Here is a 16,112-nt window from a genome sequence, read left to right on the forward strand (position 1 = left end):
TACGATTTTCCTCTGCCGCTTTCACCAGCCGCGATACGCCATTATTTGTTGAAATTATGACTTTCACAGTACTCCTGCTAGGGGTTCCTCCAGTTTACCAATGTATTTCGCCTGTTGACGAAGCATTTGGCTACCTTAAGAGAGTCACAGTTACACCTGTCAGTTGCTCCCCGTTTTACCACAGTCACATTTTCAATCTTATTCTGGCCAGTTCACCTGATGCGATACGCTGTTATCAGTCAACCTATAAAATATCACAGTACTCCTGCCGGAAGCTTCTCGAGTTTGCCGAAGTATTTCGCCTGTTGACGAAGCATTTGGATACCTTAAGAGAGTCATAGTTACTCCTTGCTGTTGCTCCCCATTTTACAACAGGCACATCTACAAGCTTACTCTGGCCAATTCTCCTGAAGCGATACGCTAATATCTGTAGACATAAAGACTTTCACAGTACTCCTGCTGGGAGCTTCTCTACTTTGCCGATGTATTTCGCCTATTGACGAGGCATTTGGCTACCTTAAGAGAGTCATAGTTACTCCTGTCAGTTGCTCCCCGTTAAACCACAGTCACATCTACGATTTTCCTCTGCCGCTTTCACCAGACGCGATACGCCATTATTTGTCGAAATTATGACTTTTACAGTACTCCTGCTAGGGGTTCCTCCAGTTTACCAAAGTATTTCGCCTGTTGACGAACCATTTGGCTACCTTAAGAGAGTCATAGTTACTCCTGTCAGTTGCTCCTCGTTTTACCACAGTCACATTTTCAATCTTATTCTGGCCAGTTCACCTGAAGCGATACGCCATTATCGGTCAACCTAAAGAATTTCACAGTACTCTTGCCGGGAGCTCTCGAGTTTGCCGATGTATTTCGCCTGTTGACGAGGCATTTGGTTACCTTAAGAGAGTCATAGTTACCCCTTGCTGTTGCTCCCCATTTTACAACAGGCACATCTACAAGCTTACTCTGGCCAATTCTCCTGAAGCGATACGCTAATATCTATTGACATAAAGACTTTCACAGTACTCCTGCCGGGAGCTTTTCGACTTTGCCGATGTATTTCGCCTATTGACGAGGCGTTTGGCTACCTTAAGAGAGTCATAGTTACTCCTGCCAGTGTCTCTCCGTTAAACCACTGTCACATCTACCACTTTCCTCTGCCCCTTTCACCAGACGCGATACGCCATTATTTGTCGACATCATGACTTTCAAAGTACTCCTGCTAGGGGCTCCTCCAGTTTACCAATGTATTTCGCCTGTTGACGAGGCATTTGGCTACCTTAAGAGAGTCATACTTACTCCTGTCAGTTGCTCCCCGTTTTACCACAGTCACATTTTCAATCTTATTCTGGCCAGTTCACCTGATGCGATACGCCGTTATCAGTCAACCTAAAAAATATCACAGTACTCCTGGCGGAAGCTTCTCGAGTTTGCCGAAGTATTTCGCCTGTTGACGAAGCATTTGGATACCTTAAGAGAGTCATAGTTACTCCTTGCTGTTGCTCCCCATTTTACAACAGGCACATCTACAAGCTTACTCTGGCCAATTCTCCTGAAGCGATACGCTAATATCTGTTGACATAAAGACTTTCACAGTACTCCTGCTGGGAGCTTCTCAACTTTGCCGATGTATTTCGCCTATTGACGAGGCATTTGGCTACCTTAAGAGAGTCATAGTTACTCCTGTCAGTTGCTCCCCGTTAAACCACAGTCACATCTACGATTTTCCTCTGCCGCTTTCACCAGCCGCGATACGCCATTATTTGTTGAAATTATGACTTTCACAGTACTCCTGCTAGGGGTTCCTCCAGTTTACCAATGTATTTCGCCTGTTGACGAAGCATTTGGCTACCTTAAGAGAGTCATAGTTACTCCTGTCAGTTGCTCCCCGTTTTACCACAGTCACATTTTCAATCTTATTCTGGCCAGTTCACCTGATGCGATACGCCGTTATCAGTCAACCTAAAAAATATCACAGTACTCCTGCCGGAAGCTTCTCCAGTTTGCCGAAGTATTTCGCCTGTTGACGAAGCATTTGGATACCTTAAGAGAGTCATAGTTACTCCTTGCTGTTGCTCCCCATTTTACAACAGGCACATCTACAAGCTTACTCTGGCCAATTCTCCTGAAGCGATACGCTAATATCTGTAGACATAAAGACTTTCACAGTACTCCTGCTGGGAGCTTCTCAACTTTGCCGATGTATTTCGCCTATTGACGAGGCGTTTGGCTACCTTAAGAGAGTCATAGTTACTCCTGCCAGTGTCTCTCCGTTAAACCACAGTCACATCTACCACTTTCCTCTGCCCCTTTCACCAGACGCGATACGCCATTATTTGTCGACATCATGACTTTCAAAGTACTCCTGCTAGGGGCTCCTCCAGTTTACCAATGTATTTCGCCTGTTGACGAGGCATTTGGCTACCTTAAGAGAGTCATACTTACTCCTGTCAGTTGCTCCCCGTTTTACCACAGTCACATTTTCAATCTTATTCTGGCCAGTTCACCTGATGCGATACGCCGTTATCAGTCAACCTAAAAAATATCACAGTACTCCTGCCGGAAGCTTCTCGAGTTTGCCGAAGTATTTCGCCTGTTGACGAAGCATTTGGATACCTTAAGAGAGTCATAGTTACTCCTTGCTGTTGCTCCCCATTTTACAACAGGCACATCTACAAGCTTACTCTGGCCAATTCTCCTGAAGCGATACGCTAATATCTGTTGACATAAAGACTTTCACAGTACTCCTGCTGGGAGCTTCTCAACTTTGCCGATGTATTTCGCCTATTGACGAGGCATTTGGCTACCTTAAGAGAGTCATAGTTACTCCTGTCAGTTGCTCCCCGTTAAACCACAGTCACATCTACGATTTTCCTCTGCCGCTTTCACCAGCCGCGATACGCCATTATTTGTTGAAATTATGACTTTCACAATACTCCTGCTAGGGGTTCCTCCAGTTTACCAATGTATTTCGCCTGTTGACGAAGCATTTGGCTACCTTAAGAGAGTCATAGTTACTCCTGTCAGTTGCTCCCCGTTAAACCACAGTCACATCTACGATTTTCCTCTGCCGCTTTCACCAGCCGCGATACGCCATTATTTGTTGAAATTATGACTTTCACAGTACTCCTGCTAGGGGTTCCTCCAGTTTACCAATGTATTTCGCCTGTTGACGAAGCATTTGGCTACCTTAAGAGAGTCACAGTTACACCTGTCAGTTGCTCCCCGTTTTACCACAGTCACATTTTCAATCTTATTCTGGCCAGTTCACCTGATGCGATACGCTGTTATCAGTCAACCTATAAAATATCACAGTACTCCTGCCGGAAGCTTCTCGAGTTTGCCGAAGTATTTCGCCTGTTGACGAAGCATTTGGATACCTTAAGAGAGTCATAGTTACTCCTTGCTGTTGCTCCCCATTTTACAACAGGCACATCTACAAGCTTACTCTGGCCAATTCTCCTGAAGCGATACGCTAATATCTGTAGACATAAAGACTTTCACAGTACTCCTGCTGGGAGCTTCTCTACTTTGCCGATGTATTTCGCCTATTGACGAGGCATTTGGCTACCTTAAGAGAGTCATAGTTACTCCTGTCAGTTGCTCCCCGTTAAACCACAGTCACATCTACGATTTTCCTCTGCCGCTTTCACCAGACGCGATACGCCATTATTTGTCGAAATTATGACTTTTACAGTACTCCTGCTAGGGGTTCCTCCAGTTTACCAAAGTATTTCGCCTGTTGACGAACCATTTGGCTACCTTAAGAGAGTCATAGTTACTCCTGTCAGTTGCTCCTCGTTTTACCACAGTCACATTTTCAATCTTATTCTGGCCAGTTCACCTGAAGCGATACGCCATTATCGGTCAACCTAAAGAATTTCACAGTACTCTTGCCGGGAGCTCTCGAGTTTGCCGATGTATTTCGCCTGTTGACGAGGCATTTGGTTACCTTAAGAGAGTCATAGTTACCCCTTGCTGTTGCTCCCCATTTTACAACAGGCACATCTACAAGCTTACTCTGGCCAATTCTCCTGAAGCGATACGCTAATATCTATTGACATAAAGACTTTCACAGTACTCCTGCCGGGAGCTTTTCGACTTTGCCGATGTATTTCGCCTATTGACGAGGCGTTTGGCTACCTTAAGAGAGTCATAGTTACTCCTGCCAGTGTCTCTCCGTTAAACCACTGTCACATCTACCACTTTCCTCTGCCCCTTTCACCAGACGCGATACGCCATTATTTGTCGACATCATGACTTTCAAAGTACTCCTGCTAGGGGCTCCTCCAGTTTACCAATGTATTTCGCCTGTTGACGAGGCATTTGGCTACCTTAAGAGAGTCATACTTACTCCTGTCAGTTGCTCCCCGTTTTACCACAGTCACATTTTCAATCTTATTCTGGCCAGTTCACCTGATGCGATACGCCGTTATCAGTCAACCTAAAAAATATCACAGTACTCCTGGCGGAAGCTTCTCGAGTTTGCCGAAGTATTTCGCCTGTTGACGAAGCATTTGGATACCTTAAGAGAGTCATAGTTACTCCTTGCTGTTGCTCCCCATTTTACAACAGGCACATCTACAAGCTTACTCTGGCCAATTCTCCTGAAGCGATACGCTAATATCTGTTGACATAAAGACTTTCACAGTACTCCTGCTGGGAGCTTCTCAACTTTGCCGATGTATTTCGCCTATTGACGAGGCATTTGGCTACCTTAAGAGAGTCATAGTTACTCCTGTCAGTTGCTCCCCGTTAAACCACAGTCACATCTACGATTTTCCTCTGCCGCTTTCACCAGCCGCGATACGCCATTATTTGTTGAAATTATGACTTTCACAGTACTCCTGCTAGGGGTTCCTCCAGTTTACCAATGTATTTCGCCTGTTGACGAAGCATTTGGCTACCTTAAGAGAGTCATAGTTACTCCTGTCAGTTGCTCCCCGTTAAACCACAGTCACATCTACGATTTTCCTCTGCCGCTTTCACCAGCCGCGATACGCCATTATTTGTTGAAATTATGACTTTCACAGTACTCCTGCTAGGGGTTCCTCCAGTTTACCAATGTATTTCGCCTGTTGACGAAGCATTTGGCTACCTTAAGAGAGTCATAGTTACTCCTGTCAGTTGCTCCCCGTTTTACCACAGTCACATTTTCAATCTTATTCTGGCCAGTTCACCTGATGCGATACGCCGTTATCAGTCAACCTAAAAAATATCACAGTACTCCTGCCGGAAGCTTCTCGAGTTTGCCGAAGTATTTCGCCTGTTGACGAAGCATTTGGATACCTTAAGAGAGTCATAGTTACTCCTTGCTGTTGCTCCCCATTTTACAACAGGCACATCTACAAGCTTACTCTGGCCAATTCTCCTGAAGCGATACGCTAATATCTGTTGACATAAAGACTTTCACAGTACTCCTGCTGGGAGCTTCTCAACTTTGCCGATGTATTTCGCCTATTGACGAGGCATTTGGCTACCTTAAGAGAGTCATAGTTACTCCTGTCAGTTGCTCCCCGTTAAACCACAGTCACATCTACGATTTTCCTCTGCCGCTTTCACCAGCCGCGATACGCCATTATTTGTTGAAATTATGACTTTCACAGTACTCCTGCTAGGGGTTCCTCCAGTTTACCAATGTATTTCGCCTGTTGACGAAGCATTTGGCTACCTTAAGAGAGTCATAGTTACTCCTGTCAGTTGCTCCCCGTTAAACCACAGTCACATCTACGATTTTCCTCTGCCGCTTTCACCAGCCGCGATACGCCATTATTTGTTGAAATTATGACTTTCACAGTACTCCTGCTAGGGGTTCCTCCAGTTTACCAATGTATTTCGCCTGTTGACGAAGCATTTGGCTACCTTAAGAGAGTCATAGTTACTCCTGTCAGTTGCTCCCCGTTTTACCACAGTCACATTTTCAATCTTATTCTGGCCAGTTCACCTGATGCGATACGCTGTTATCAGTCAACCTAAAAAATATCACAGTACTCCTGCCGGAAGCTTCTCGAGTTTGCCAAAGTATTTCGCCTGTTGACGAAGCATTTGGATACCTTAAGAGAGTCATAGTTACTCCTTGCTGTTGCTCACCATTTTACAACAGGCACATCTACAAGCTTACTCTGGCCAATTCTCCTGAAGCGATACGCTAATATCTGTAGACATAAAGACTTTCACAGTACTCATGCTGGGAGCTTCTCTACTTTGCCGATGTATTTCGCCTATTGACGAGGCATTTGGCTACCTTAAGAGAGTCATAGTTACTCCTGTCAGTTGCTCCCCGTTAAACCACAGTCACATCTACGATTTTCCTCTGCCGCTTTCACCAGACGCGATACGCCATTATTTGTCGAAATTATGACTTTCACAGTACTCCTGCTAGGGGTTCCTCCAGTTTACCAAAGTATTTCGCCTGTTGACGAACCATTTGGCTACCTTAAGAGAGTCATAGTTACTCCTGTCAGTTGCTCCCCGTTTTACCACAGTCACATTTTCAATCTTATTCTGGCCGGTTCACCTGAAGCGATACGCCATTATCGGTCAACCTAAAGAATTTCACAGTACTCTTGCCGGGAGCTCTCGAGTTTGCCGATGTATTTCGCCTGTTGACGAGGCATTTGGTTACCTTAAGAGAGTCATAGTTACCCCTTGCTGTTGCTCCCCATTTTACAACAGGCACATCTACAAGCTTACTCTGGCCAATTCTCCTGAAGCGATACGCTAATATCTATTGACATAAAGACTTTCACAATACTCCTGCCGGGAGCTTTTCGACTTTGCCGATGTATTACGCCTATTGACGAGGCGTTTGGCTACCTTAAGAGAGTCATAGTTACTCCTGCCAGTGTCTCTCCGTTAAACCACAGTCACATCTACCATTTTCCTCTGCCCCTTTCACCAGACGCGATACGCCATTATTTGTCGACATCATGACTTTCAAAGTACTCCTGCTAGGGGCTCCTCCAGTCTACCAATGTATTTCGCCTGTTGACGAGGCATTTGGCTACCTTAAGAGAGTCATACTTACTCCTGTCAGTTGCTCCCCGTTTTACCACAGTCACATTTTCAATCTTATTCTGGCCAGTTCACCCGAAGCGATACGCCACTTGACGAGGCATTTGGCTACCTTAAGAGAGTCATAGTTACTCCTGTCAGTTGCTCCCCGTTAAACCACAGTCACATCTACGATTTTCCTCTGCCGCTTTCACCAGCCGCGATACGCCATTATTTGTTGAAATTATGACTTTCACAGTACTCCTGCTAGGGGTTCCTCCAGTTTACCAATGTATTTCGCCTGTTGACGAAGCATTTGGCTACCTTAAGAGAGTCATAGTTACTCCTGTCAGTTGCTCCCCGTTTTACCACAGTCACATTTTCAATCTTATTCTGGCCAGTTCACCTGATGCGATACGCCGTTAACAGTCAACCTAAAAAATATCACAGTACTCCTGCGGGAAGCTTCTCGAGTTTGCCGAAGTATTTCGCCTGTTGACGAAGCATTTGGATACCTTAAGAGAGTCATAGTTACTCCTTGCTGTTGCTCCCCATTTTACAACAGGCACATCTACAAGCTTACTCTGGCCAATTCTCCTGAAGCGATACGCTAATATCTGTAGACATAAAGACTTTCACAGTACTCCTGCTGGGAGCTTCTCAACTTTGCCGATGTATTTCGCCTATTGACGAGGCGTTTGGCTACCTTAAGAGAGTCATAGTTACTCCTGCCAGTGTCTCTCCGTTAAACCACAGTCACATCTACCACTTTCCTCTGCCCCTTTCACCAGACGCGATACGCCATTATTTGTCGACATCATGACTTTCAAAGTACTCCTGCTAGGGGCTCCTCCAGTTTACCAATGTATTTCGCCTGTTGACGAGGCATTTGGCTACCTTAAGAGAGTCATACTTACTCCTGTCAGTTGCTCCCCGTTTTACCACAGTCACATTTTCAATCTTATTCTGGCCAGTTCACCTGATGCGATACGCCGTTATCAGTCAACCTAAAAAATATCACAGTACTCCTGCCGGAAGCTTCTCGAGTTTGCCGAAGTATTTCGCCTGTTGACGAAGCATTTGGATACCTTAAGAGAGTCATTGTTACTCCTTGCTGTTGCTCCCCATTTTACAACAGGCACATCTACAAGCTTACTCTGGCCAATTCTCCTGAAGCGATACGCTAATATCTGTTGACATAAAGACTTTCACAGTACTCCTGCTGGGAGCTTCTCAACTTTGCCGATGTATTTCGCCTATTGACGAGGCATTTGGCTACCTTAAGAGAGTCATAGTTACTCCTGTCAGTTGCTCCCCGTTAAACCACAGTCACATCTACGATTTTCCTCTGCCGCTTTCACCAGACGCGATACGCCATTATTTGTCGAAATTATGACTTTCACAGTACTCCTGCTAGGGGTTCCTCCAGTTTACCAATGTATTTCGCCTGTTGACGAACCATTTGGCTACCTTAAGAGAGTCATAGTTACTCCTGTCAGTTGCTCCCCGTTTTACCACAGTCACATTTTCAATCTTATTCTGGCCAGTTCACCTGAAGTGATACGCCATTATCGGTCAACCTAAAGAATTTCACAGTACTCTTGCCGGGAGCTCTCGAGTTTGCCGATGTATTTCGCCTGTTGACGAGGCATATGGTTACCTTAAGAGAGTCATAGTTACCCCTTGCGGTTGCTCCCCATTTTACAACAGGCACATCTACAAGCTTACTCTGGCCAATTCTCCTGAAGCGATACGCTAATATCTATTGACATAAAGACTTTCACAGTACTCCTGCCGGGAGCTTTTCGACTTTGCCGATGTATTTCGCCTATTGACGAGGCGTTTGGCTACCTTAAGAGAGTCATAGTTACTCCTGTCAGTTGCTCCCCGTTAAACCACAGTCACATCTACGATTTTCCTCTGCCGCTTTCACCAGCCGCGATACGCCATTATTTGTTGAAATTATGACTTTCACACTACTCCTTCTAGGGGTTCCTCCAGTTTACCAATGTATTTCGCCTGTTGACGAAGCATTTGGCTACCTTAAGAGAGTCATAGTTACTCCTGTCAGTTGCTCCCCGTTTTACCACAGTCACATTTTCAATCTTATTCTGGCCAGTTCACCTGATGCGATACGCTGTTATCAGTCAACCTAAAAAATATCACAGTACTCCTGCCGGAAGCTTCTCGAGTTTGCCGAAGTATTTCGCCTGTTGACGAAGCATTTGGATACCTTAAGAGACTCATAGTTACTCCTTGCTGTTGCTCCCCATTTTACAACAGGCACATCTACAAGCTTACTCTGGCCAATTCTCCTGAAGCGATACGCTAATATCTGTAGACATAAAGACTTTCACAGTACTCCTGCTGGGAGCTTCTCTACTTTGCCGATATATTTCGCCTATTGACGAGGCATTTGGCTACCTTAAGAGAGTCATAGTTACTCCTGTCAGTTTCTCCCCGTTAAACCACAGTCACATCTACGATTTTCCTCTGAGGCTTTCACCAGACGCGATACGCCATTATTTGTCGAAATTATGACTTTCACAGTACTCCTGCTAGGGGTTCCTCCAGTTTACCAAAGTATTTCGCCTGTTGACGAACCATTTGGCTACCTTAAGAGAGTCATAGTTACTCCTGTCAGTTGCTCCCCGTTTTACCACAGTCACATTTTCAATCTTATTCTGGCCAGTTCACCTGAAGCGATACGCCATTATCGGTCAACCTAAAGAACTTCACAGTACTCTTGCCGGGAGCTCTCGAGTTTGCCGATGTATTTCGCCTGTTGACGAGGCATTTGGTTACCTTAAGAGAGTCATAGTTACCCCTTGCTGTTGCTCCCCATTTTACAACAGGCACATCTACAAGCTTACTCTGGCCAATTCTCCTGAAGCGATACGCTAATATCTATTGACATAAAGACTTTCACAGTACTATTGCCGGGAGCTTTTCGACTTTGCCGATGTATTTCGCCTATTGACGAGGCGTTTGGCTACCTTAAGAGAGTCATAGTTACTCCTGCCAGTGTCTCTCCGTTAAACCACTGTCACATCTACCACTTTCCTCTGCCCCTTTCACCAGACGCGATACGCCATTATTTGTCGACATCATGACTTTCAAAGTACTCCTGCTAGGGGCTCCTCCAGTTTACCAATGTATTTCGCCTGTTGACGAGGCATTTGGCTACCTTAAGAGAGTCATACTTACTCCTGTCAGTTGCTCCCCGTTTTACCACAGTCACATTTTCAATCTTATTCTGGCCAGTTCACCCGAAGCGATACGCCACTTGACGAGGCATTTGGCTACCTTAAGAGAGTCATAGTTACTCCTGTCAGTTGCTCCCCGTTAAACCACAGTCACATCTACGATTTTCCTCTGCCGCTTTCACCAGCCGCGATACGCCATTATTTGTTGAAATTATGACTTTCACAGTACTCCTGCTAGGGGTTCCTCCAGTTTACCAATGTATTTCGCCTGTTGACGAAGCATTTGGCTACCTTAAGAGAGTCATAGTTACTCCTGTCAGTTGCTCCCCGTTTTACCACAGTCACATTTTCAATCTTATTCTGGCCAGTTCACCTGATGCGATACGCCGTTAACAGTCAACCTAAAAAATATCACAGTACTCCTGCCGGAAGCTTCTCGAGTTTGCCGAAGTATTTCGCCTGTTGACGAAGCATTTGGATACCTTAAGAGAGTCATAGTTACTCCTTGCTGTTGCTCCCCATTTTACAACAGGCACATCTACAAGCTTACTCTGGCCAATTCTCCTGAAGCGATACGCTAATATCTGTAGACATAAAGACTTTCACAGTACTCCTGCTGGGAGCTTCTCAACTTTGCCGATGTATTTCGCCTATTGACGAGGCGTTTGGCTACCTTAAGAGAGTCATAGTTACTCCTGCCAGTGTCTCTCCGTTAAACCACAGTCACATCTACCACTTTCCTCTGCCCCTTTCACCAGACGCGATACGCCATTATTTGTCGACATCATGACTTTCAAAGTACTCCTGCTAGGGGCTCCTCCAGTTTACCAATGTATTTCGCCTGTTGACGAGGCATTTGGCTACCTTAAGAGAGTCATACTTACTCCTGTCAGTTGCTCCCCGTTTTACCACAGTCACATTTTCAATCTTATTCTGGCCAGTTCACCTGATGCGATACGCCGTTATCAGTCAACCTAAAAAATATCACAGTACTCCTGCCGGAAGCTTCTCGAGTTTGCCGAAGTATTTCGCCTGTTGACGAAGCATTTGGATACCTTAAGAGAGTCATTGTTACTCCTTGCTGTTGCTCCCCATTTTACAACAGGCACATCTACAAGCTTACTCTGGCCAATTCTCCTGAAGCGATACGCTAATATCTGTTGACATAAAGACTTTCACAGTACTCCTGCTGGGAGCTTCTCAACTTTGCCGATGTATTTCGCCTATTGACGAGGCATTTGGCTACCTTAAGAGAGTCATAGTTACTCCTGTCAGTTGCTCCCCGTTAAACCACAGTCACATCTACGATTTTCCTCTGCCGCTTTCACCAGACGCGATACGCCATTATTTGTCGAAATTATGACTTTCACAGTACTCCTGCTAGGGGTTCCTCCAGTTTACCAATGTATTTCGCCTGTTGACGAACCATTTGGCTACCTTAAGAGAGTCATAGTTACTCCTGTCAGTTGCTCCCCGTTTTACCACAGTCACATTTTCAATCTTATTCTGGCCAGTTCACCTGAAGTGATACGCCATTATCGGTCAACCTAAAGAATTTCACAGTACTCTTGCCGGGAGCTCTCGAGTTTGCCGATGTATTTCGCCTGTTGACGAGGCATATGGTTACCTTAAGAGAGTCATAGTTACCCCTTGCGGTTGCTCCCCATTTTACAACAGGCACATCTACAAGCTTACTCTGGCCAATTCTCCTGAAGCGATACGCTAATATCTATTGACATAAAGACTTTCACAGTACTCCTGCCGGGAGCTTTTCGACTTTGCCGATGTATTTCGCCTATTGACGAGGCGTTTGGCTACCTTAAGAGAGTCATAGTTACTCCTGTCAGTTGCTCCCCGTTAAACCACAGTCACATCTACGATTTTCCTCTGCCGCTTTCACCAGCCGCGATACGCCATTATTTGTTGAAATTATGACTTTCACACTACTCCTTCTAGGGGTTCCTCCAGTTTACCAATGTATTTCGCCTGTTGACGAAGCATTTGGCTACCTTAAGAGAGTCATAGTTACTCCTGTCAGTTGCTCCCCGTTTTACCACAGTCACATTTTCAATCTTATTCTGGCCAGTTCACCTGATGCGATACGCTGTTATCAGTCAACCTAAAAAATATCACAGTACTCCTGCCGGAAGCTTCTCGAGTTTGCCGAAGTATTTCGCCTGTTGACGAAGCATTTGGATACCTTAAGAGACTCATAGTTACTCCTTGCTGTTGCTCCCCATTTTACAACAGGCACATCTACAAGCTTACTCTGGCCAATTCTCCTGAAGCGATACGCTAATATCTGTAGACATAAAGACTTTCACAGTACTCCTGCTGGGAGCTTCTCTACTTTGCCGATATATTTCGCCTATTGACGAGGCATTTGGCTACCTTAAGAGAGTCATAGTTACTCCTGTCAGTTTCTCCCCGTTAAACCACAGTCACTTCTACGATTTTCCTCTGAGGCTTTCACCAGACGCGATACGCCATTATTTGTCGAAATTATGACTTTCACAGTACTCCTGCTAGGGGTTCCTCCAGTTTACCAAAGTATTTCGCCTGTTGACGAACCATTTGGCTACCTTAAGAGAGTCATAGTTACTCCTGTCAGTTGCTCCCCGTTTTACCACAGTCACATTTTCAATCTTATTCTGGCCAGTTCACCTGAAGCGATACGCCATTATCGGTCAACCTAAAGAACTTCACAGTACTCTTGCCGGGAGCTCTCGAGTTTGCCGATGTATTTCGCCTGTTGACGAGGCATTTGGTTACCTTAAGAGAGTCATAGTTACCCCTTGCTGTTGCTCCCCATTTTACAACAGGCACATCTACAAGCTTACTCTGGCCAATTCTCCTGAAGCGATACGCTAATATCTATTGACATAAAGACTTTCACAGTACTCCTGCCGGGAGCTTTTCGACTTTGCCGATGTATTTCGCCTATTGACGAGGCGTTTGGCTACCTTAAGAGAGTCATAGTTACTCCTGCCAGTGTCTCTCCGTTAAACCACTGTCACATCTACCACTTTTCTCTGCCCCTTTCACCAGACGCGATACGCCATTATTTCTCGACATCATGACTTTCAAAGTACTCCTGCTAGGGGCTCCTCCAGTTTACCAATGTATTTCGCCTGTTGACGAGGCATTTGGCTACCTTAAGAGAGTCATACTTACTCCTGTCAGTTGCTCCCCGTTTTACCACAGTCACATTTTCAATCTTATTCTGGCCAGTTCACCTGATGCGATACGCCGTTATCAGTCAACCTAAAAAATATCACAGTACTCCTGGCGGAAGCTTCTCGAGTTTGCCGAAGTATTTCGCCTGTTGACGAAGCATTTGGATACCTTAAGAGAGTCATAGTTACTCCTTGCTGTTGCTCCCCATTTTACAACAGGCACATCTACAAGCTTACTCTGGCCAATTCTCCTGAAGCGATACGCTAATATCTGTTGACATAAAGACTTTCACAGTACTCCTGCTGGGAGCTTCTCAACTTTGCCGATGTATTTCGCCTATTGACGAGGCATTTGGCTACCTTAAGAGAGTCATAGTTACTCCTGTCAGTTGCTCCCCGTTAAACCACAGTCACATCTACGATTTTCCTCTGCCGCTTTCACCAGCCGCGATACGCCATTATTTGTTGAAATTATGACTTTCACAGTACTCCTGCTAGGGGTTCCTCCAGTTTACCAATGTATTTCGCCTGTTGACGAAGCATTTGGCTACCTTAAGAGAGTCATAGTTACTCCTGTCAGTTGCTCCCCGTTAAACCACAGTCACATCTACGATTTTCCTCTGCCGCTTTCACCAGCCGCGATACGCCATTATTTGTTGAAATTATGACTTTCACAGTACTCCTGCTAGGGGTTCCTCCAGTTTACCAATGTATTTCGCCTGTTGACGAAGCATTTGGCTACCTTAAGAGAGTCATAGTTACTCCTGTCAGTTGCTCCCCGTTTTACCACAGTCACATTTTCAATCTTATTCTGGCCAGTTCACCTGATGCGATACGCCGCTATCAGTCAACCTAAAAAATATCACAGTACTCCTGCCGGAAGCTTCTCGAGTTTGCCGAAGTATTTCGCCTGTTGACGAAGCATTTGGATACCTTAAGAGAGTCATAGTTACTCCTTGCTGTTGCTCCCCATTTTACAACAGGCACATCTACAAGCTTACTCTGGCCAATTCTCCTGAAGCGATACGCTAATATCTGTTGACATAAAGACTTTCACAGTACTCCTGCTGGGAGCTTCTCAACTTTGCCGATGTATTTCGCCTATTGACGAGGCATTTGGCTACCTTAAGAGAGTCATAGTTACTCCTGTCAGTTGCTCCCCGTTAAACCACAGTCACATCTACGATTTTCCTCTGCCGCTTTCACCAGCCGCGATACGCCATTATTTGTTGAAATTATGACTTTCACAGTACTCCTGCTAGGGGTTCCTCCAGTTTACCAATGTATTTCGCCTGTTGACGAAGCATTTGGCTACCTTAAGAGAGTCATAGTTACTCCTGTCAGTTGCTCCCCGTTAAACCACAGTCACATCTACGATTTTCCTCTGCCGCTTTCACCAGCCGCGATACGCCATTATTTGTTGAAATTATGACTTTCACAGTACTCCTGCTAGGGGTTCCTCCAGTTTACCAATGTATTTCGCCTGTTGACGAAGCATTTGGCTACCTTAAGAGAGTCATAGTTACTCCTGTCAGTTGCTCCCCGTTTTACCACAGTCACATTTTCAATCTTATTCTGGCCAGTTCACCTGATGCGATACGCTGTTATCAGTCAACCTAAAAAATATCACAGTACTCCTGCCGGAAGCTTCTCGAGTTTGCCAAAGTATTTCGCCTGTTGACGAAGCATTTGGATACCTTAAGAGAGTCATAGTTACTCCTTGCTGTTGCTCACCATTTTACAACAGGCACATCTACAAGCTTACTCTGGCCAATTCTCCTGAAGCGATACGCTAATATCTGTAGACATAAAGACTTTCACAGTACTCATGCTGGGAGCTTCTCTACTTTGCCGATGTATTTCGCCTATTGACGAGGCATTTGGCTACCTTAAGAGAGTCATAGTTACTCCTGTCAGTTGCTACCCGTTAAACCACAGTCACATCTACGATTTTCCTCTGCCGCTTTCACCAGACGCGATACGCCATTATTTGTCGAAATTATGACTTTCACAGTACTCCTGCTAGGGGTTCCTCCAGTTTACCAAAGTATTTCGCCTGTTGACGAACCATTTGGCTACCTTAAGAGAGTCATAGTTACTCCTGTCAGTTGCTCCCCGTTTTACCACAGTCACATTTTCAATCTTATTCTGGCCGGTTCACCTGAAGCGATACGCCATTATCGGTCAACCTAAAGAATTTCACAGTACTCTTGCCGGGAGCTCTCGAGTTTGCCGATGTATTTCGCCTGTTGACGAGGCATTTGGTTACCTTAAGAGAGTCATAGTTACCCCTTGCTGTTGCTCCCCATTTTACAACAGGCACATCTACAAGCTTACTCTGGCCAATTCTCCTGAAGCGATACGCTAATATCTATTGACATAAAGACTTTCACAATACTCCTGCCGGGAGCTTTTCGACTTTGCCGATGTATTTCGCCTATTGACGAGGCGTTTGGCTACCTTAAGAGAGTCATAGTTACTCCTGCCAGTGTCTCTCCGTTAAACCACAGTCACATCTACCATTTTCCTCTGCCCCTTTCACCAGACGCGATACGCCATTATTTGTCGACATCATGACTTTCAAAGTACTCCTGCTAGGGGCTCCTCCAGTCTACCAATGTATTTCGCCTGTTGACGAGGCATTTGGCTACCTTAAGAGAGTCATAGTTACTCCTGTCAGTTGCTCCCCGTTAAACCACAGTCACATCTACGATTTTCCTCTGCCGCTTTCACCAGC

Source organism: Schistocerca americana, chromosome X, assembly GCF_021461395.2.
Source record: "Schistocerca americana isolate TAMUIC-IGC-003095 chromosome X, iqSchAmer2.1, whole genome shotgun sequence".
In the NCBI taxonomy this organism is placed as follows: domain Eukaryota; kingdom Metazoa; phylum Arthropoda; class Insecta; order Orthoptera; family Acrididae; genus Schistocerca; species Schistocerca americana.